This window comes from Pleurodeles waltl, chromosome 10 (assembly GCF_031143425.1).
Source record: "Pleurodeles waltl isolate 20211129_DDA chromosome 10, aPleWal1.hap1.20221129, whole genome shotgun sequence".
Classification (NCBI taxonomy): Eukaryota; Metazoa; Chordata; class Amphibia; order Caudata; family Salamandridae; genus Pleurodeles; species Pleurodeles waltl.
Window position 1 is genome coordinate 785,317,541 of NC_090449.1, and position 22,611 is coordinate 785,340,151.

A 22,611-nucleotide genomic window follows, 5' to 3' on the forward strand; every position below is an offset into this window, starting at 1 on the left:
CATGATGTAGTGCTGAGGGCTGCTCCCTGTGTGTTGTGTCCGCCAACGGTAGTGGTGTTGCATGCACTGAACATGTTTTTCTTCTGTCTTTCCCCCCTTTTTGTTGTCTCCCTGTTCTTGTATGAAATAGCATCATCCGGCGGAGGAGCAGTGGCACCGGAGCAGGAGGGAGCTGCAACCCACTTGGCCCTGGAGGGTGAAGCAACAGAGTCTGAAACAACCAGTGGGACGGAGGGCGAGGGGAGCTCCACAACGGGACAAGAGCATACACCAGCGACAGCAACTCCTCCTCTGATGGGAGCTCCCTTGCGGTGGTGGGCACCTCTGTGCCCACCGCATCAACAGGTACAGCCGCCACCTTCCCACCAGCACCGCCCTCCAAGCAGCCCCTCAGCGTGTGTCCTGTGCCCGCTCACCCAGGAGGGTGGGCATCTCCTTCGCCCCAGGCACCTCAGGCCCTGCCCCAGTCAGACCTGCTGCCCTCAGTGAGGAGGCTATTGACCTCCTGAGATCCCTCACTGTTGGGCAATCTACCATTTTGAATGCCATCCAGGGTGTTGAGAGGCATTTGCAACAAACAAATGCATACCTGGAGGGCATTCATTCTGGGCAGGCGGCCCAACAGAGAACATTTCAGGTTCTTGTCTCAGCACTGATGGCAGCCATTGTCCCTGTGTCCAGCCTCCCCCAACTTCCACTACCCAGACCCAATCCCCTGTACCTCAGCCTATCCCAAGCACACCATCAGACCAGCATGCACACTCATCAACACACAAGAGTGGACATGGCAAACATAAGCACTACACATTCCACAAGCACTCACACAAGCACCATCCCCATGCAGACACAGCAACATCCACTGCTTCCACTGTGCCCCCCTCCTCCATGCCCTCCTCCTCCCTTCCTGTCTCATCTCCACTCACACCTGCATGCACTACATCCTCAGCCACTACCTCCATCACCAGCACGCCCATCACCACACACTGCTCACGTGCACTCACCACCCCCACTACCATGCACACATCCCCTGTGTCCTCTCCCAGTGTGTCTGTGAGCCCTCCTCCCAAGGTACACAAACGCAGGCACACACCCACCCAATAGCCATCCACCTCACAAGAGCCTCCGGCCCATGCACCTTCACCCAAATTCAGCAAACGTACACCTCCAACAACCACTACCTCTTCCTCCACTCCCAAACCCCCTCCATCTTCCCGTCCCAGTGTGTCTAAAAAACTTTTCCTGGCAAACCTTGACCTCTTCCCTTCTCCTCCACCCCCGTCCTTCCCATAGGGCCAGGCTTTCCAAGTCCCAGCCCAGCACCTCAGCCACCAAATCCCCGGGCACAGTGGTGCCAGCAACTGTGGGGTCATTGAGTGCGCCACCCATCTGGGCTGCCAGTGTTCCACGTAGTGAGGGCAAGGACATTCCGCCACCTTCCAAGGTAAAGAAGGTGCCCTCATCCCAGAGGGAGATGCCGCACCTACCAGCCACCAAGGGTTCTGCAAAAACAAAAGGGGATAGTGGCAAGACACCTGCAACACCATCAAAGGTGGGGAAAGGACAAAAGCAGAAGAGCAGGTCAGGACAGGGCACAGTGGCACCGACTGAGGGACCAGTGTCACCTCTTCTGTCCACCACAACACCAACCTGTACGGCGGTGAACACCGCTAGCTGCACAGCCACCAGCACCGCCACCTGCACCGCCACCTGCACCGCCTCATGCACAGCCACCTGCACAGCCACCGGCACGTCTGCAGCCTCAGCAACAGTCCCCACCATCTTCCCCAGTGGGCAGCCATACGAGGCTGCAGGAGACATCCTGCTGTGTCCCTCAGCAGGTGGTGACCCATGCACCACCGCCAGCACCGCCGCCACAGACACCACCGCAAGCACCGCCACCGGCCCCACGACGTGTTCGGACTGTGGCAAACCGCTGACATGGCTACCATCCCCAGTGGTCAGTCGTCCGAGGCTGGAGGAGGGTTCCTGGACCCTGGCCAGCTTCCATGAGGCATGACTTCCATCACTGTTTGCACCTGCAGGTGGAAGGTGAAGCCGCAGCAGTGTGGGGTATGTCTCTGCCTCCATGGTATATCATGCTACCTGTTCCTCAGCAATTTTGTGGCACACACACCCAGGTGAGGGAATGGTACCGGCCACACTGCACGTGGAGCACTCTGGCCACCATGCCCCCTCCAGAACCAGTGGAGAGTTACATCCACTACCTCTGTCCTTGGCAGGATGAAGCACTCTGGGCACCAGGCGCCCTTCCAGAGCCAGTGGAAAGATACATCCACTACCTCAGTCCTTGGCAGGATAAGGCACTCTGGACACCAGGTCCCCTCCAGAACCAGTGGAGAGATACATCCACTACCTCAGTCCTTGGTCGCATGAAGCCTGGGCACCATGCCCCCTCCAGAACTAGTGGAGAGATACATCCACTACCTCAGTCCTTGGCAGGATGAAGCACTCTGGGCACCATGCCCCCTCCAGAACCAGGGGAGAGATACATCCACTACCTCAGTCCTTGGCAGGATGAAGCACTCTGGGCACCAGGCCCCCTCCAGAACCAGTGGAGAATGACATCCACTTGGGAGACTGTGGCTTTGCATTCCCCAGGACCAAGCAGTGGATAAACCATCCACTGGAGAGACTTGAGAGACTGTGGCTTTGCACTCCCCAGGAAAGCAGTGGGCAAACCACCCACTGGAGAGACTTGAGAGACTGTGGCTTTGCACTCCCCAGGACCAAGCAGTGGGCAAACCACCCACTGGAGAGACTTGAGAGACTATGGCTTTGCACTCCCTAGGATACAGCAGTGGGCAAACCACACCACTGGAGAGACTTGTGAGACTGTGGCTTTGCACTCCCCAGGACCAAGCAGTGGGCAAACCACCCACTGGAGAGACTTGAGAGACTGTGGCTTTGCACTCCCCAGGATGCAGCAATGGGCATGGAGCCCCCTCATGCAGCAGTGGCGTTGTGCATTCATCTGGCTGAGTTGCCCCTCTCCCTCTCCCCCTGAGGTGCCTGTTTATTTTCGATCTGATGCCCCAGCAGTATTCTCTCCGTTTCCAGTCAGGTATCTTGTGTGGGCTTCACCCCTGCATTTTGGGACCAGTGGTCCACGGACAATGATTGGTACACTATCCGGACTTGTTTAGTTGGGGTACATATTTGTATATACTGGATTTTGAACTCTTACTGTCAGATTTGTCATGATTACAATCGTTACAATCATTTAATTTTGTCCTTGAGTTCTTCCGGGGGGTGTATATGTAATGTTGCTGCATGTATTTGTGTGTATGTTGTTGTGGGTGAGGGTGGGGGTATTGCGTGTTGCGTGTGTGTGTCACTCTCTTTTCCCTCCCCCCCTCCTCTCTGTTGTAAGTGCAGTACTCCCTGTGGTTGTCGACGGCATCTGTCCTGATCCTGATAGAGAAGAAGAAAGAGCAGCATAGGCAGGACCTGTAGTTCGGGCTCCATGGCGTCCTGCTTCCTCGTTGGGTGTCGAGAGGTGAGTGTTTTCCCTTCTGTGTACTGTTTCCGCTGTGCTTTTGGTCACTTTGGTTCCGCCCCGAAAAAGGTTACGGATAGGCCTGTTGTGATAGGGTGGGCGGTACTTTGTCTTACGCCTGTCTGTTGGCGGTTACCGCCGCGGTGTTTGTTTCTACCGCCGTGGCGGTCTGAGTGTTCAAGTGTCTGTCTATGTTGGCGGTTTCCACCATGGTCGTGATTCAATTTTTTTTCTGTTGCTCTGTTGGCGGTATTACCGCCGCTTTAACACCAACCGCCAGGGTTGTAATGAGGGCCTTTGTGTCATGAGACAGTGTGGGCTCAGTGGCAATGAAATGAGAACTCTGCTGCATAAAATATTTGTCTGTCCTTTTTCTTAGTGAGACAAGGAAAAATATTAGGTGGATTTATTTTGTTGAACTAAGGACTGTTTGGAATCCGACAGATTATGCTTCTTATTGTCCAGTGCTTCAAAAGAACTGATGTTTAAATGCTCCCTTTTTCAAATTTTGCTCTTCTTTATTTAATGTAAGGCTCACGTAAAATAAGAGCTTGTTAGATGAAATTGTTTGTTGAAGATATTATAAATCTAAGGTAGCTCTACACAAGGATTTTGAAAAGGGAAATCAATATGTTCATTCGCTTTTATGATGAGGTGAGGTTTCCTTGCGTTTTATTGTAATAAATTAACATTAGGGATTGTTTAAAATGATTTCCCTGGAGTAATTCAGGCCCACATGGATGAAACTTTAACAATTCACAAACCAGTGCAAACTGATTTCTGAACAGCATAGAACGATGTACAAAAGCCAAGAATATACAAATTCACCAAATTTGCACAGTGGATTTAAAAATTTGTGATTTGTTGACTCTGTGACTCTGGAAATTGTGAGCCCCTATCTGTGAACACCAAATAGAAAACCACAGTTGCGATGTACCAAAGATTTGCAAACTGAAATTAGTCACTAAAGAGACATTTTACACAAGAAAACTGCCACAAAGTGTAAGCAGATGGTAATCAGGTGCAAGTTTTAAGAAGTATTTTCAATGCAAAGGGTCTCGCATTAGGTCGAGTTAGAGCCATTAGTGTTGTAAAGAAAAAAAACGGAGCGCAATCACACTCTGTAAAATGCAGCGCAATCGCTCTGGGTGGAAAATAAACAGAAAAAGTTGTCCAGACACCATGCTGAAAACATCGAGCCTCGTATGTTTTTAGTAGTTTACCAGTGCTGTGTAGGTGGGCTAAACACCAGAAAAAGCATGACGTATGCATGCCTTTCACAAATGAAAGCAGGCGGATCTTAAAAGGCAAGCCACCGAACCAATGTAAGTGAATGACGTGACATGGGCGTGGTTGGAAGTCCAAAGAGAGATTACAGAATGGGACGGAGCTCTTTGCCCTCGCCCATAAAAAATGGGCCCAGAATTTAATCCTAGCTTTCAAGTGGTAAGGAAGATGTAAAAATGCTGAAAACGGGTGCACAACAGGAGTAGTGGAGACATAGGAGGACATATATGACAAATATGGCCTTAGCAGGCAGGTGATATGGAAACTCAGAAATTAAATTGAAGTCTGAAGTTTGATATCACAATTAGAAACCAGACTGCACTAGCCTATATCCAGAACTTTGCACACTGCACCTTCTGGCATCCAAAAATAATAAGGTGTTATAGCCCCAGCTGGTGGGGAGACTCAAAATGCCTCAAGTAGAATATTTAGAAACTTAATTGATACCATGGTTTCCAAAATGAACACCTAGGTTCAAATCTATATAGTTAAAATAAACACAAGGTTCCTTGAAAACTATAGCTGATATTGGAGTGGGGCAGGGAAAATTCAAAAGAACCAAAAATATGAAAAAACCCACCTCCAAATGAAGGCTCTGTATATCGAGTTCCTTTTTATTAAAAGAAATACAGCAGACACATAAATTGGCATGGGCAGTGCAGGGGCCCCCTAACAGGGCCCCAGGGAGATTTTCACTGTCTGCATTGCAGACAGTGAAAATCGCAACGGGTGCAACTGCACCCGTCGCACCCCTGCAACACCGCCAGCTCCATTCGGAGCCGGCCTCTGTGTTGCAGGGCCTTTCCCGCTGGGCCAGCGGGCGCTCCCTTGGCGGGCGCCCGCCGGCCCAGCGGGAAAGTCAGAATGGCCTCCGCTGTCAGAATGACCCTCTTAGTATCAAAAAAGATAAATCACATTATGAATTATTATATCCATAACAGAATTATTGTTAAACTCATTCCCAATCAATAGATACTGTTACAAGTGTGTACAAGATAACAACAAGCATATAGGACTCAATGTTACAGTACATGGAAATCATCTGTTTTGTTTTTAATCTCTGCTCTTACAGTCCAAGCTGGAAAGGTTGTAATGAATGTGCTGGCAAGCATTTGGGTGCAAATTGGCTAAAAGACCACGCACCTTACTCATGGCACAAACAGATACACCAGCATCAAAACATCAAAGATAAAATCCCAAAAGGGCCAAAGGCAGGGGAGGGAAGTGTTTATTGTCCCAATAGATCTCTATAAAACAAAAAAATGATAAATCAGACAAAACTGTCCTTAGGCACATAAAAAACCTCAAAAAAGTGTAGACAAGATGAGGAAGAAACTATGTATCTCTTTCATTACCCGCCCTTGTAATGTACATTATGTCAGCGAAACAGGTAGTCAGTTTAGAACTGGTGGTGTAGCAGCTTAGGAATCAGGTCACATTATTACATCTCTACTTTTCCAAAATTCCACTATGGTAGCTGCTTCCTAATCAGGTTATAGTCTCAGTATACGTGGCATAGTATTATTTCCTCTATAGGCTCCAGCCACCAAGACAAGATAAGCTTCTTCCTCCTTTTACACTGGGTCCAGTTAGCATTCATTGTAGATCTTTGTCTTTTTATTATTTATCCTTGATCTTAGGATTGGCATTTTCTATATATCTTTCAACGCAGGGTGTCTTTGAATGTTACATTTGGTTAGTGGGCTTTCTCTATATATGTCCCTACCTCTTTGACTTTGAATTTGCACCCAGATGATTATGTAGTGATTGTGATGCATAGGTTAGTATCCTTTATTAGTAGCGAAAGGGACCTTTAGTATGGTTGGTTCCTCTCCAATATGACCGATATAGAGTGTAAGAGTAGTTTCCACTCCATTCAGCATTTTTTTTCTTTATGTGACAACATTAACTTGTGCTGCACCCCATTGGTTAGGGGTCGGCTCACCAGCACTTATATATCAGCATTTGGATCTCAGGCTCCATGTGGTCCTCATAAGGGTGGCCTAAGCATCTACTGGTTTGAGCTTTCACAGCAAGAGATTCTTCCAACATGTAGACAGGTAGGTGTCTTTACAGGTCTGGGTCTTGTGCCATCCTTGCTCCCATCTGAGAGGGGGTGCCAGTATCAAAACTGCAGAATCAAATCTACCTTAATATCCAAGTAGTTATGATGCAGGATATCTAATCATAGGCATTGAGGCTCATACCATGATAGGACCCCTGACTCATCCCTTTTCAGGCACAGTGGGATCTAGCAAGTGGAGACCTCACTAATGGATGTATAATGGATGAGCTTATGAAATATGTCTATTGCTATATGAGACTTTAATGCCTTTACATATATGTGTTATATGTACATTTCAAAAGTAATAGATGAGAGTGCTTATGTCCTTTGTTCATGGCTACTCACTCCATACCTGAAAGCAACTTCCCACAGTAAATGGGGATGTAACATTACACAAGCAAGAACATGCTCTGTTGTGGAGCACACATTTGGGCCCTGAAGGCATGATTCCGATATCTCCATAATAGTGGCTGATCTTTGCAGTGTAACCCTGAGGTCACAGACAAGACCATACCCATCTGCGCAATGTTGCACAGCATTACAACTAGAAAAGCTTCTCCCTCAGTGCAGTAAGATGCTGACTTGAATGCCCATGAGCCCCCAACACCATCACATCCAGGGCAGGTTGCAACTTGGACTGCTAAAGGGAGGGCATGAAGGACGCACAACACCGTCAATTCATTTTTGAGGTACATGTGCATAGCAATTACAAGTTAAACATGTACTGGCAAAGATTTTTTCTTTTTATCATTGACTTGTTATTTTCAGGTTAATAACATAAAAGATTATGGGGGTCATTCCTACCCTGGTGGTCCGAGACCGCCAGGGTAGGGGACGGAGGAAGCACCGGCAACAGGCTGGCGGTGCTTCTGGGGCTATTCTGACCGCGGCGGTAAAGCCGCGGTCAGAAATGGGAAGCCGGCGGTTTCCCGCCGGCTTCCCGCTGCCCCTGTGAATCCTCCACGGCGGCGCTGCACGCAGCGCCGCCATGGGGATTCCGACCCCCTTCCCGCCAGCCTGGTTCTGGCGGTTTTCACCACCAGAACCTGGCTGGCGGGAACGGGTGTTGTGGGGCCCCTGGGGGCCCCTGCAGTGCCCATGCCACTGGCATGGGCACTGCAGGGGCCCCCTAACAGGGCTTCACATTGATTTTCAGTGTCTGCTTGGCAGACACTGAAAATCGCGACGGGTGCAACTGCACCCGTCGCACACCAGCAACTCCGCCGGCTCCATTCGGAGCCGGCTTCCTCGTTGCTGGTGCTTTCCCGCTGGGCGGGCGGGCAGCCTTTTGGCGGTCGCCCGCCAGCCCAGCGGGAAAGACAGAATGACCGCCGCGGTCTTTTGACCGCGGTACGGTCTTCTGGCGGTTCCCGCCAGGCGGGTGGCGACCGCCGCCAGGCAAGGTAGGAATGACCGCCTATATAGCATGTGCATGTGCCAGTCTTGGTAAGTACCCGATGATGATCACACCTAAGGGTACACCCAAATACAAGATCTATAACATCTTGAGTAACAGTCATAACATCATATTGATTACTGCTTCAGTTCCCCTTCATTGTACAGTAGCCTGTTCTCATGATGTACAAGCAACTGACCCAGGCTCTCCTCCACAGCGCTTAGTGCATCGTTATGATTTTCAACCACCCTTCTGTCTGTTGCACTGACCATGTATCCTTGACACAACTTATTGCTTTAAAATGCACATGGCATGTGAATGCAGTTGTTATCAGTCATCCATATTGGTAACTGTGCAGCTATGGACATTGGTAGACATGGAATGGGTCATTCATATCTAGCATGACATTGCTGTAACTGCAAATCCTGCAATACATTCCAAAATCAACTATGAATGTCTGATAGGAATGTTTTGCAATTGGGTCGGTAAGTCAGTTGTGTTGGGAGAGCAGATTACCTCTGAATGTTGATGGTGGTGCAGAGGATTCTATATTACTCACTTTGCTCTGGACCTCTTGTTGGAAGATTGAACATAACAAATCCTTTATGGGGAGGGTGGTGATTCTGTGGCTGGGCCTCCTCATGTGCCATATTCCTCTCTCCTTTACTAGGCCTGGACAAAACCCAAAGAATTTCACTCCATAGAATTCTGTGCCATTACATAAAAACTCAGCAAGATTCCGAGGAGTTCCACAAGTAAGCGAAAATGCATGTCGTATGGCAATTTAGCACCGGTATCATGTCCCACGCTGAAAAATCAGCAAGAATAGCAGCACGCTATGCGCTAGTGTGTGGCCATTTTGTTTTGCTTGCTCCTGTCTGCCTTTCTCCCTGCTTGTTTCTCAAATCCAGTCAAACCCAATCCACCTCATATGATCACCCACTTCCCAATCCCACCTTTCTTTACTTATTTTTATTACTGTCTGACTCTCTCTATGTGTATTTACATTTCTATGTGTGTTTTTTGTGACTTTTTTGCACTTTGTGTTTTCTTTTCCTTTCCTGACGTGTCCTCTCTTTGTCCTTCTGTTCCCTTCCCACCTCAGTCTATCTCCACCCTGCCCAACATGGCAGATGCAGGCAGCCCACCACCTGCACCCCCTGTGGGTGATGCAGGCAGGCAGGGGTGCAGCCCTGCCCCATCTTCATCGAGGTGAAGGTGGGCACACTCATTTTGAGGGTGCAGTGTCACCTCCCCACATGCTGGCAATGGGCAATAGGCCATGCTGGAGTGTCAGGTGCTCTGGGGGGCAAGTACATGCGATGTGTATGCCACAGCAGTGGCATCCAGCAAACTCAGAAGCAGTTGATGTACAGCTAGGTGGACCTCCTAGACAGGGAACAGGACCTGCTCACCCTGCTAGGTGTTAAGGTTGTGGAGCTTGGTGAGTAATATTTTTGTTTTCTAAAAATTCTAATGTTATTAGCTTTTTTTAAGCAGCATGATCACAGGTGAGTTAACCCTTTTGGTGCGGGTCACAACCAGTGGCTGACCCCAGAGAGGGGTTTTAAAAATCCTCCAGTGCAATACACCAGAGTTTATTTTTTTCCACCCCGGGAGACACGGAGGAACGTCCGCGTCTCCCCCGACCCCCACCCGCCCCTCTGTGACGTCAGCACACAATAAGGCAGGCCGACGTCACATTTTATCCCACTGAAGCAGTGAAGGAGCAGATGAGCATCCTCTCCCGACTCCGGTGGGGAAAAAAAGTCCAAAACCGCCTCCTCAGATGCAGCTGAGGCAGCTGAGGCATCGATGGAAAGGGGAGAGTCTCCCCTTTCCATTGATGCCTTCTTCGCACTGTTTATTGGCCATGGATCACAGTGTGGGTGTATATATCTATCTATCTATATATATATATATATATATATATATATATATATATATATATATATATATATAGAGAGAGAGAGAGAGAGAGAGATATATATATATATATATATGTATATATATATATATATATATATATATCTATATAGATATATATAGAGATAGATATGTATATCTATATATATATATACATATATATAGCAATATATATATATATATCGCTATATATGTATATATATATATATATATATATGTATATATCTATATGTAACAAGAGACAAATGTCTCTATAGATATGTATGTAATATCCCTTTTTTACATGTGTTGCTTTCCAGGAGCCACGACCGGCCCCCAGGGAAACCACACACACACACATATATATATATATATATATATATATATATATATATATATATATGTACAGAGAGAGAGAGAGAGAGATTCTCTGTATATAGAAATAGATCTTGTGGCAGTTTTGATGCGATAAAGTAGCTCAGATAGTTTATATGCCTGCTGCAAAGGATTAACATGTATTTAGTGGAGTGGATTAGTAAAGGCAGGCATTATGTGCACTTTAAAACACAAGAAATGTATGTGGAGGAGAGCTATGGAGATATGAGGGGCACTTTTGCTGGGTGGTACTGAGGGAATTAGAAGGGGTCATGGGCCACAGAGCACCAAAAAATGACTGTCGCACTGGGTGCCACCACTGCTAAAGGCTGTGATGATGGGTATATGGTAAGGTAAAGTAATAGTGTGTCTTTTTTGTTTTTTTCAGTGTCTTCAGAGAATCTGCTGAATCAGAGAAGAAGCGAAGGTAAGGTGACGACATCTACTATTGGATACATCACACACACCCACATCAATTTTGTGAGTCTGTCTGCCTTCTACATAGGCTAGTACTTTAGAGGGACAGTTTAGCCAGTAGCAGAGATGGCGTCTCATTGGATGACCGCTGCTCAAGCCATAACTCAGGTTATGGAGGATAGATCTGAGGCAGGATCAGAAACTGAGACAGCATCTGAGGGAGAGGACAATGGGGTAGAATCTGGGAGTGATTTTTCAGTCAGTGGAGTACCATCTGATGACACCTCTTCCAGTGATTCCAAGGGAGATGATGACAACAGTCATGCTGTCCCTTTGGAAGCAAAGTCTGTGCAGTGGCACAACAATGGGTTAGCCGAACCCAGAGAGCATATGCATGCAGCGGCAAGCACAGAGAGAATGATTTCTTTGCAGCCCCCCAATTTAGTTCAGCCCCAAATTCTACCTTTTACTGGTGACACTGATTGTAAAGTCAATACGACCAACTTTTTGCCATTCAAGTATGTCCATCTATTTTTAGATGTTGACTTCCTTCAGGAAATAGTGAAGAAAACTGGCAACCCAGCTAGGGAATGAAAAAGAAGGTTAGGGATGGGAGGTATTGTCTTCATGTACTTTAAGCAAATGGGAAGGCTTCTTCTTCTCATTTGCCTCTCTTCAGGACGTACTTCAACTGTGGTAGTGGTGGATGCAGACCTCAACAGGGGTTTTACAAATATTGAAGCAAGCTCTGGTGGAACCACAGTCCTACGAGCAGGTTAAATAGAAAGGGTCATCTAGGTGTACTTTGAGCTGCCCGCCATAATGATAATCACTGGCTCATCGTCATCACTGTCACTTTCCATAATTCAAGGCTTTCAGGAGCTTTCCTGTTCCCTTGTCTCTCGGGCGGGTCTCCTTGAACTGTACCAGCATACAATCCATGTGCTGATCATCAGAACGGGGTGCTTGGAGAAGATGATGGAGTACCATTTCTATTTCTTGGTGGAGATTGTCAGACTGATGATTGAAGAGCAACAGCTTGCTCAGCAGGTAGCTCGTCCTCCTGTTCTACTCCTGTTTCAGGAAGAACTGTTGCTGGCTATGGCTACTGTTGTCCACATACCTTTGGCAATTAGGTACTTCGCAGCTAAGATAAATTCAGGTCTGACTCTCTGCTCATGACCATGATTGCAGTGGTTACATCGCTGAGAGACATGAGCTTGGGGCTATCCTTAGATTGGGTTGGTGCTATTGATGATGCAGGAGTGCTGCTCCCAGCCTTTTACTGCCAAAAGAAGAGTACAGCAGGTACACTACATTTCCTGAAAAGGGTACAGGGTGGCACACCCTTCCCACTTGCGGTAACAAATGCATTGTCGCCCCAAGTGGGAAGGGTATGCCCAGACTTGGGTCCCGTGCTCACTGCGCCACTGGGTTCAAGCTAGCCTAGGTGATGAAGGGTGATACTCTGAAATCAGTCCTAGGATGCCCATTTTTGGTCCAGGGAAGACCTGGCTTGGCAATTCGGCCTGGACTGTTCCCATGAGGAACAGTGTTAAGACTGATTTGTATATGGCTGGGTCCAAACTGGGGTGGCGTGATGAGCAAAAAAATTATGGATTAAACCCAGATCTTTGTGACTGGGGGTGACTGTTTGCATTGTTCAGCATTCTGTCCTTCATCTGTTCTTTTTGCATCTAAGGCCTATGAAGCATCTGTGGCTGCAGGCTGTAGTGGATTTGGGGGGGAAATTAAATAATCCTTAAAGAAATTACTGCTGGTGTGCACCTTTGAGACACCTGTGCCAGGCAGAGGCAGCAGGGGGAAAATGGAATAATCCTTAAATAAATTATTGCTGGTCTGTGCTTACGGCCTATGGCAGACAGGGTGTTCAGGGGGAAAAGGAATAATCTTTAAAAATTATTGCTGGTGTGCACCTCTGGTCTATGGCAGGCAGGGGATACGGGGGGAAATGGAATAATCCCCCCAAAAATATTGCTGTTGTACCCTATGAAATGCCCGTTGCAGGCGGCGGTTGCAGGGGAAAACTGAATAATCTTTAAAATAATTATTCCTGGTTTGCACTTATAATGAGACACCTATGGCAGGGAGGTGTGCAGGGGAAAATATAATAATCCTCAAAAATAGTATTGCTGGTTTGTGCCTATGGAAGGGAGTGTTGCAGGGAAAAATCATACAAGAAAGACTTCTTGCTGGTCTGTCCCTAAGGACTATGAGGAATCCTAAGGGAGGCAAAGAGGCATAGGTAAAAATGGAGAAAATGCATAAAACACTGTACATACTTACTACAAATATCCCCACGCACATTAAACTCATATCAGGGGAAAAATGAACAAACCACAAAAATGCATAGGCCTCTTTTATCAATGTCCTTAGAAAATATCTTTGAAAAGTGGCTGCCCAAAATGGCCACCCTGGCACATGGCCAGCAGGGGCAAAATTAGGGACAGCAAAGAACACATAGAGGCCTATGGTAAAAGCAAAGAATACTGACTACAAAATGGCTGCCGGCAACATGGCCACCATGGGCAAAAGCATGGAGAATAAAGAACACATGCAGGCCTATGGCAAATGAAAAGCACACTCACTACAAAAGGGCCACCAAGGGCAAAGGCATAGACAACAAAAAAACATGCAGGCCTAAGATAGAAAGCACACTGACAGCACAAAACAAAATGGCCACCCTGCCACCTGACATGGAGAACAAAAACAAAATGGTGGCCTATGGCAAACACACATATACTGGCCTCAAAAAAGGCCACTTGTTCAGCAGAGAAAGGAGGCATGGTAAACCAAGAAGAAAACACAACCATTAATTCAGTAATGCCAACTTTAAAAATGCTAAAATACTCCATTCAAATACTTTACACTTCACGGAAAAGCATAAAGTACAAATATGCACATTTTGCATTTAATCCAAGGCCATCCATAAATCAATAGATGTTTTACAAACAAATATACCACAGAAATAGTTGTCTAACATATGCTCAATGCCTAGTAATGGTTGGCCAGCCATGGCCAGTGGGCAGACCAGGCCCCACAGTAACATGAGCAAAATAAAGTGCAAAATTCACAAACTACACACAGGAAAATGGAGAAAAAATACTTTAAAAGATTTTAAACCAGACCCCTAGCCCTCCTAAACCTGTGCAAGCTTTTTCCCTTAGAAGAAACAAAAAAGTTAAAGCAAAATAGGCCCCTTCTGCAACTTCAGGCAATACACAATCACATTTAAAAATGGAAGAAGAAATAAAAAACGTGAAAAGAATACTAGTGCATTCCCTCCATCACACAACAAACTTATCTAAAACTCCTTTTACTTATTTGATTTCTCACCACCAAGTCCTTAAAAATACAATGTATATGTAGTAGGAACTGCAAGCATTGAAGAGAGTGATCTTTTCCCTGCAAAACCCAAATGAAAAGTGATTAAGAGATGGACAGAGCACTGGAAGGGGCCTTCAAGACAGGAAGAGTAAGCTAGAGTCTCTGCGGCACTTACTTCCTGTTGTACAAAAAAGTAAAATAAAAAAATGTTTTGCACTAAAAAACAACCTAAATTCTCAGTTTGGATAGAATAGTTACTCGAAAATCCAATTTCAAGTCGATTTTGCAGCTTCTCAACTAGAAAAATCTATTTAAGAAGTAGCCCTTTGAACGCCACCCCTCACAATTGCCTACATTAGAAAATGGCACTGGAAGGCTTCCTAGTGACCAGGAATCATATTAGAGGGTGCCAAGTCTTGCTCATGCTCATCCCTTCGCAAGTTGGTCCCATTGTCATTACATTGCTTGAATGGGAGCAAAATTCCTCCTTGCTGCGATTGGGTGGAATATGGCTGGAAGTGAATGTTGCAAGCATAACATGGAGTGACCAAATTCCACCAATTGCATGAGTGGAATGAAATTTCCACCCACCCCTATTCTTTACCTCATGTTCTTCTAATTTGTCCTGGATCAGAGATTTTACCATATTTCTGCATCTCTTCAGTAGTAAGATATGCCACCAGAACTGTCTAGAAGTATTTTATACTCAGTCAGATTTCCCTTTTGTGAGATTCTGGCAGTCACTGATGATTTGCCAAACAATTTCTCAATGTGGGTGACACATTGCTCTGTAAGGACTTTAAATTCTCTATCACTGACCTGTTTGTAAACCATAAATTTGAGATTAGAACATATTTTACTGGTCGTAAAACTACTGATCACAAATTGTGACCATTATTATGTCAGCAGTAACTTGTGCATGGTGTCCTTTATTAACTAATTTAGGGAAAGAAATGAACATGCTAAATTTAAACAGTTGTGAAAGGAGATAATGAATTGAGCAAAAAATCAGATGACACGGAGGCATTGAATGGAAAATGAATGGTATTGTTGCAGTAGATTTGCATCATGCACATTTCTGGTGCAAAGTCAAGTACAAAATCCACTCAAGCAGATAGACCTTTAGTTCTGTACTGAGGCACAACACAACAAATCTATTATATTAAAATAACATAAAGCACATTTGGGCCAACAAATAAGACATGTGAGGGGTAGGTTTGTATACCACAAAGTTTTATCATCAGATTAGCAAAGTTACAAAATAAAATCATTCAAGTGAATTCAAGTAAGTCAGTAATCAACATATGAATTAATTAGTCAATATGATTTGAATTATATCAAGGTCAGTTAGCAGTCGGGCAGAAAGTGTTTTCATGAGAAGCCTCTAAAGGCAGAGTCAAACACATCAAATACTGATTCAGTAATTTTGGTTGAGAAAGAAGACATCATCTCTGAAAGGAAGAGAGTGGAAAGGTCATCTGATCTGCACTAACTTAGCAACACATAGAGCCTCATTACGAGTTTGGCGGTCTGACTGTAAGACAGCCACGGTGGGGGCTGCCAAAAGATAGCCATGTTGTCAGTGATCGGATCACCATATTAGGAGTCACACTGCTCAGTCTGCCAAAAAACAGCCAAATTTCCAAAACCGCCAGGACACTGGAGGACGGAAACAAGGCGGTTCAACCACCAGCACCGCCATCCCGCCATCCCGCCATCCCGCCAAAAAGTTTGAATATCCCACACCTGACACTTATCCACACACCCAACACACCCAAACCCTGCACTATATAAGGCACCCCCTACACAACCCACAATCCTTTGCAACCAGAACACTACACACAATCAGAGACAAGCCAAAAATTAAATATATAGCAAAACAAACAACAGGCACACAAACACATTTCACTCAGCACTCATCCCACACCTGCACAACATACACAACACACAATTTAGCATCCAACACAATGTACAACTACTGTCACCCACACATCATCACCAAATATTTTTTCCCACATTTTTCACTACCTCACCGACTCTTCCACCACTACCATGTCCCCACAAAACACCCACATTTAACTGATGATGAGTAGAGGGTCATGGTGGATGAAATTGACAGAGTAGAGCCATACCTTTTTGGAGCACAGGTCCAGCAAACATCAATAGCCAGGAAAATGGAGTTGTGGCAAACAATAGTCAACAGGGTGAATTATGTAGGCAGTTACCCACACACAAGGGAGGACATCAGGAAGAGGTGGAATAACCTCAGGGGGAATGTATATTCCATGGCCTCCAGTCACCAGCTGGCAGTCAGCAAGACAGGCGGTGGACCTCCACCTCCTCCCCTTACTTTCACATTATGGGAGGGAAAGGTCTTAGACATCCTGCATCCTGAGAGCCTGACAGGAATATCTGAGAGAAAGTGCAGTCTGGTAAGTCGCTATACCATTCATGTCACCAAAATGTTTTGTCTTGCATGCTCACTGATCGCTTTTCCCCACCTCAATGACCAAACCACCCACCACCCCTGTGTTAAAATTTCTAAATACCCCTCTCTGGCATGCCACCTACCAACTAAACTCACCTTGGGCCACAGTGTTTGTGTATGGCATGTGAAGTACAGGGACTGACAGCACTACAACTCCCAGCAGGCACTGTTTCACCTATGAGAAAAAAAAACAGTGTACTACATTTTAGAATTTCTTGCTTGTGAAACTAGCAATCAAAGTGACCTCTCCTGAATGCACCACTGTTTAACAGTCCATGGCAATGACAGCAATGCTATGGCCTACTACTAGTACCATTTCAAGCAAAACACAGCTACAGCTGTGTCACCTACTAACCTGGCCTTTGAGGAAACCTTCCTAACAATGTCATATGCTCACCTAGGGGAAATCTATATGGGAAACTGGATGTACTTGCAGTACATCCATATAGAGGCCCAGGTCAAATGGTAACTCCCATACTGTTTGCCAGCTCTGTCACCATTTTGCATTGTCCAGCTCTTAGTTAAATCAATGATGCCATACTCCTTACTAGGAGATAAATGTGCATTGTTGTGTCTTTACTCAGACAAGATATGAGGATATCAGCAGTCATCTAAACACTAACATTCTCCAAGAGCTTGGAGCATGGTGTACGCAATTGCAAATCTCTGTGTCCCGCATTGCTCTAACCCAGATTTGGAAGCAGCTGTCATTGTCATAACAGGGGATCATGTAAAGTCAGTGTTTGCATGTCACATAGCATGTCTAGTTGTCAAAGTTAAATATTACTTGTTGCATCACTTACAACAACTGTGTTTTCCACTTCTCCTACAGGTACCCTTGGCATTCCCAATATGGAGAGGACACTACCCCTCTGGATGTAGACCCCAGTGAAGACAACACCCATGGATGTTTGGACACTGTGGACGAAGCTGGTCCACCAGGGACACCTGGTCAGTCAACCACTGTGAGCCTCACCCTGCCCACATCGACTCCTCCAAGCCCTGCTGCATCCACATCACAGGCAGCCATTCGCCCCCAAACCTGTGTCCCAAGGACAGTATCTTCCATCGTGTGCCCAGCTGTACAGGTACCTGAGTCTCCTGTTGTCGCCCATGACATTGATGGCCCTGCCACCAGTGGGAGTGGGCATACTGTGGCAGGGGCACACGCACGTGGGGGTAGGGTACGTGGGATGGATGGGGTGGGCCAGAGGATGGGGGTTTCAAGGGACACAACTGATCAGGACACTATCTACAAAGTCTTGGGAGCCTACCAACATTCCCAAGGCATGATGGGCCAGGTACTGACCATGATAGGGGAGATCAGACAGCTGCAGCGGGACAACCACCAGGAAGTGGCAGGCCCAAAATGCCATCCAGGCTTCCATGGCTGGGGTGCTGAGGGACATGAATACCACCATGAGTAGATTTTGTACCCTACATCAGACCTCTTCCACTAGCAATGGAACATCAGGCCCTCTACATCTGTGGCTGCTAGTGAAATGGCGGCCCATTTCAATAGCAGCCCCAGGGGAAGAGAATGCCACAGACACCCCACCCTCTGTAGCAGAAGAACGCCCCCCCACCCCCCCACAAACGTGGACGTCCACCCAGACATAAAGAGGAACAGATGTCAAGACCAAACCCACTACCAGGAAGTGAACCTCTACTGTTTGGTTCCCCTTGTCTGGCACAGATACACCCTGTTGACTGTTCTGAAACCTCTCCATTTTCCTACGGTATAAGGACACTGGACTTGTGTTTCAAGATGGTGTAGCAGCTACCCTGATGATTACATCCACCATGTCTGAAACCTTCACTGTTTTGTTTGCGTTATATCTGTTTCTTGTCACTCATTTTGCTGTGCACTCCCCAATGAACACCACTTAACCACAGATCATGTGGTAGTCTGATTAATCAACCATGTACAACTATCATGTAGGAAAAGCCTTGCATCAAAATGTTCTTGTCTAATGTAGAACATTTGTCACAGTCATTGCACATGTACTGTATAACCAGGATACATATTGCATTGACAAAGTATTAAATCCATGACGCAATCACTTGTATTGCATGTTCCTACATATTTATTTGGAGAATGACAATTACCACATAGTGAAGTACTGCTGCTAACTTCAGCATAGGTGTCATACAATACCAACTGACAGACTTCTGAAGTTAGGGATATGTCAGTCTTTCAGTATCCCAGGATGCAAACAGTTTGGTTCAATGTATCATCGGCTAAACCCTTTTCACACACCCATACCATAGTTCCCAAATGACCATAACCCATAAAACAGACAGAGGTCAATACTAATGTCCCCAGTCATGGAAACTTACCATGGTCAGGTATTTGTAGGCTTGCCACTCAATTATGTTAGTCTTCAGATGCATGCACATTGGTCTGCAATATAGAAACACACTGACAGCTTTTTTTAAACTATTTTTAACTTCTTAATCATCTTATTGTTGTTCTCAACATTTTCCTTTTACTGCCGATGCCGTGTTCAGAGGCAGACGGCAGCATTCCCCCAATTTCACTTACCTCTAACCTGTGATCTCACTAGCTCTCAAATTCATTTTTCATTTTTCTTCACTTTATCGCCTACCAACTTTATAACCCTCTCTTCCCAGCCCTCTCTTGTCTTATTCACGCTGGTGAGATCGCCATCTTTGCTCCACTCGGCAGTTCCTTTTTCTGCCCGCCATATTAGTTGTTGGCATCTAATTTTAGATGCTCAATTTAAACGGCCCTATGTGCCGGCCGCGCAAGGTATGTGATTGCTTTAGCGAATAGCCTTAATTTGTACCCTACCATTGAAACCTATTGTATATTTTAACTATTTTTTATTAACTATTTTTCACTTTTTAATTGTCTTATTGTTGTTCTCAACGTTTTCCTTTTACTGCCGGTGCCCGTGTTCAGAGGCACACAGCAGCATTCCTCCTATTTCACTTACCTCTAACCTGCGATCTCATTTGCCCTCAAATTCATTTTTTCTTCACTTTATTGCCTACCAACTTTACAACCCTCTCTACCCAGCCCTCTCTTGTCTTATTCACGCTGGTGGGACCGCCATCTTTGCTCTACTCGGCAGTTCCTTTTTCCGCCCACCATATTGGTTGGCAGTCTAGTTGTTGGCATCTAATTTTAGATGCTCAATTTGAACTGCCCTACATGCCGGCCGCACCGCTGGTGCGCCAAAGGTGTGCCTAAGGCAAGCCCATCTGTGCCAGTCCATGCCCGGGAGAGACCAGAGGCCAGACATGTTGCCGGAGGAGACTCCAAAAGGCTAGTTTATTCACGCCAAAAGTTGTTGGCCTATAACAATCTTCCTTTAGACACATTCCACTCTGTTTGCACTCCTGATTCTGCGACCTGGGCATGCCACAACTGCACTTGGACTCCTTCTTTTGACCTGCCACCCACCTCTATCAACATCAGTAAACACCTGGGTAAACTTTTTCTTATCAACGGCCGCTCTCTACCTGTGCATAGCCTACATATTTTTTCACTATTAGAAGAATACCTTCCAGATATCCTGTTTTTGACGGAAACATGGCTCAACGAAGACTCCTCCCCCGAAGTATTAAGGTCCTTACCTCAGGATTAATTCAATTATCCGCTTAGATAGAACTCAGACAAGGGGCGGAGGTATTGCCATTATCCACAAGAATTCCATAAATGCTCTACTATTCCACTAGACATTCCTGGTTGTAAACGTTTGTTCTTCTCTTTAACTCTCAATGCAAAATTCACTTTCTCTGGAATACTCATCTATTGCCGCCCCCCCCCAACTGCCCCTATGGGAGCTTTGTACAGGCCTTGCCAGACTTTGTAGCTGGCATTTCTTGCAAAATCCCCAATTTTACCATACTTGAAGACTCCAATATCACGTAGACAACATACACTGTTCATCTGCCAAATCTCTCCTCTCCAACTTGGCCTCATTAGACCTGACTCAGCTCAATACAGGACCTACCCATAGTAAAGGCCATACTATCAACTTAGTTTTCAGTAACCTCTCTAATCTTCTTCTCTACACACCTCTGCTTTTGATCTGGACAGATCACCACTTATTTTCATTTACACCACCCTGTGGATCTCCTCTTCCCCACCAACCACCCATAAAGTCAACTTCCCGCCAGTGGTCAAAATTGGATCCCAGGGGTTGGCAGGACACTCAGCGCCTCTCATCTTTCAACTATGATGAGCCCAGCATTAGCCTCATAGAAAATTGTAATAACTGGGTATCTACTTCCTTAGATATTCTCCTTCCATTTAAGACGACTGTTAGAAGGACCAATCATAAGGCCAAACCCTGGTTTTCATCTCAATTGTCGGAACAAGAAAAAGAGTGTAAGAAGCTAGAAAGAAGGTGGAGAAGAGATTACATCATTGCCTCAAAAAAAACATACAGGGCAGCCATTAGAACCTATCATGAGGGAATTAAATTGGCTCAATCTATATTTTACAGTTCTAGAATAGAACAATCTGCAAACTCCCAGAAAGAGATTTTCATAATCTTCAAAGAACTTATTCACATCTCCTCTGGCGATCCTCCTATAGAGGCCTCCAAGGATCATATTAATGATTTGGCAGATTTCTTCCAAATAAGATCATTGACATCTATTCCTCCTTCCTGGTCAACCCTGGTAAAGAAATAGACTGTTTTTTGCACATAGACTCCCAGGTCTCACCGGTTTCGCTCGCAGTCTTTCAGCCTTTGACGGAGGTGCTTGTCACCAACTACCTGCATAGTATAAAATCAGGATCCCCCCTTGACCTCGCTCCACCTCATATTCTAGCATTGGCTTCCAACATAATATCTCCTATATTGACTAACCATTTCTTAACCTCAGGATCTATACCTCAGTCTCTTAAACATGCTATTGTTAAACCCTTATTGAAAAAACCCAAACTTGACCCCATGCAGCTGAGCAACAATAGGCCTATTGCTCTTCTCCCTATTCTGTCTAAGATAATGGAAAAGCATGTCAATAATCAGCTAACATGCTTCCTTGAAGATCACAAACTTCTGCACCCCTTTCCAATGGGATTTAGGCCCCAGCACAGAACCAGCCTTATTAGTAGTCATGGAAAACACCCGCCAACTGTTAGACTGTGGTTGACATGCAGCTATTATCTTGTTAGATCTCAGTGCCGCATTTGACACTGTGAAGCATAACATTCTTCTTCAAAGACTCTCTGCTGTAGGAATTGAAGGCACAGTATTGAGTTGGTTTTCTTCATTCCTGAAGGATAGAACCTTTCAAGTCCTTGACCGATCGTTTTTGTCTAATACATATTCACTCACCTGCGGTGTCCCCCAGAGCTCCTCGTTGAGCCCCACCCTTTTTAATATCTATCTCTCTTCTCTGGCCAAAGTTGTGGAACCCCGCAGCCTCTCCTTGGTCTCATATGCTGATGATACTCAGTAGTGTCGCTCTCTAATGGCGAGAATACCTCTCAATCGAATCTTTCATCCTGTCTGGCAGATGTAGCCAGATGGATGACTGAGTCTAAACTTAAACTTAACGATGGAAAGTCAGAAGTAATGATCATGGGCAACTGCTCCCTTTCCAGCTCTCTGACACTACTTCCAGAGGATTTTAAAAATCTTCCACCCCCTAAAGACCATATAAAGAGCCTACGCTTCTGGCTAGACCCTCGCCTCACGATAGACCATCAATCCAAACAGATCGCCTCATTCTGTTTTTGCCTCTTAAGAACTATGAGGAAAATCCTCAATGTTCTGCCTTTTCTTTCCAGGAGACTTCTTATTCAGGCCCTGATATTGTCACGACTGGAT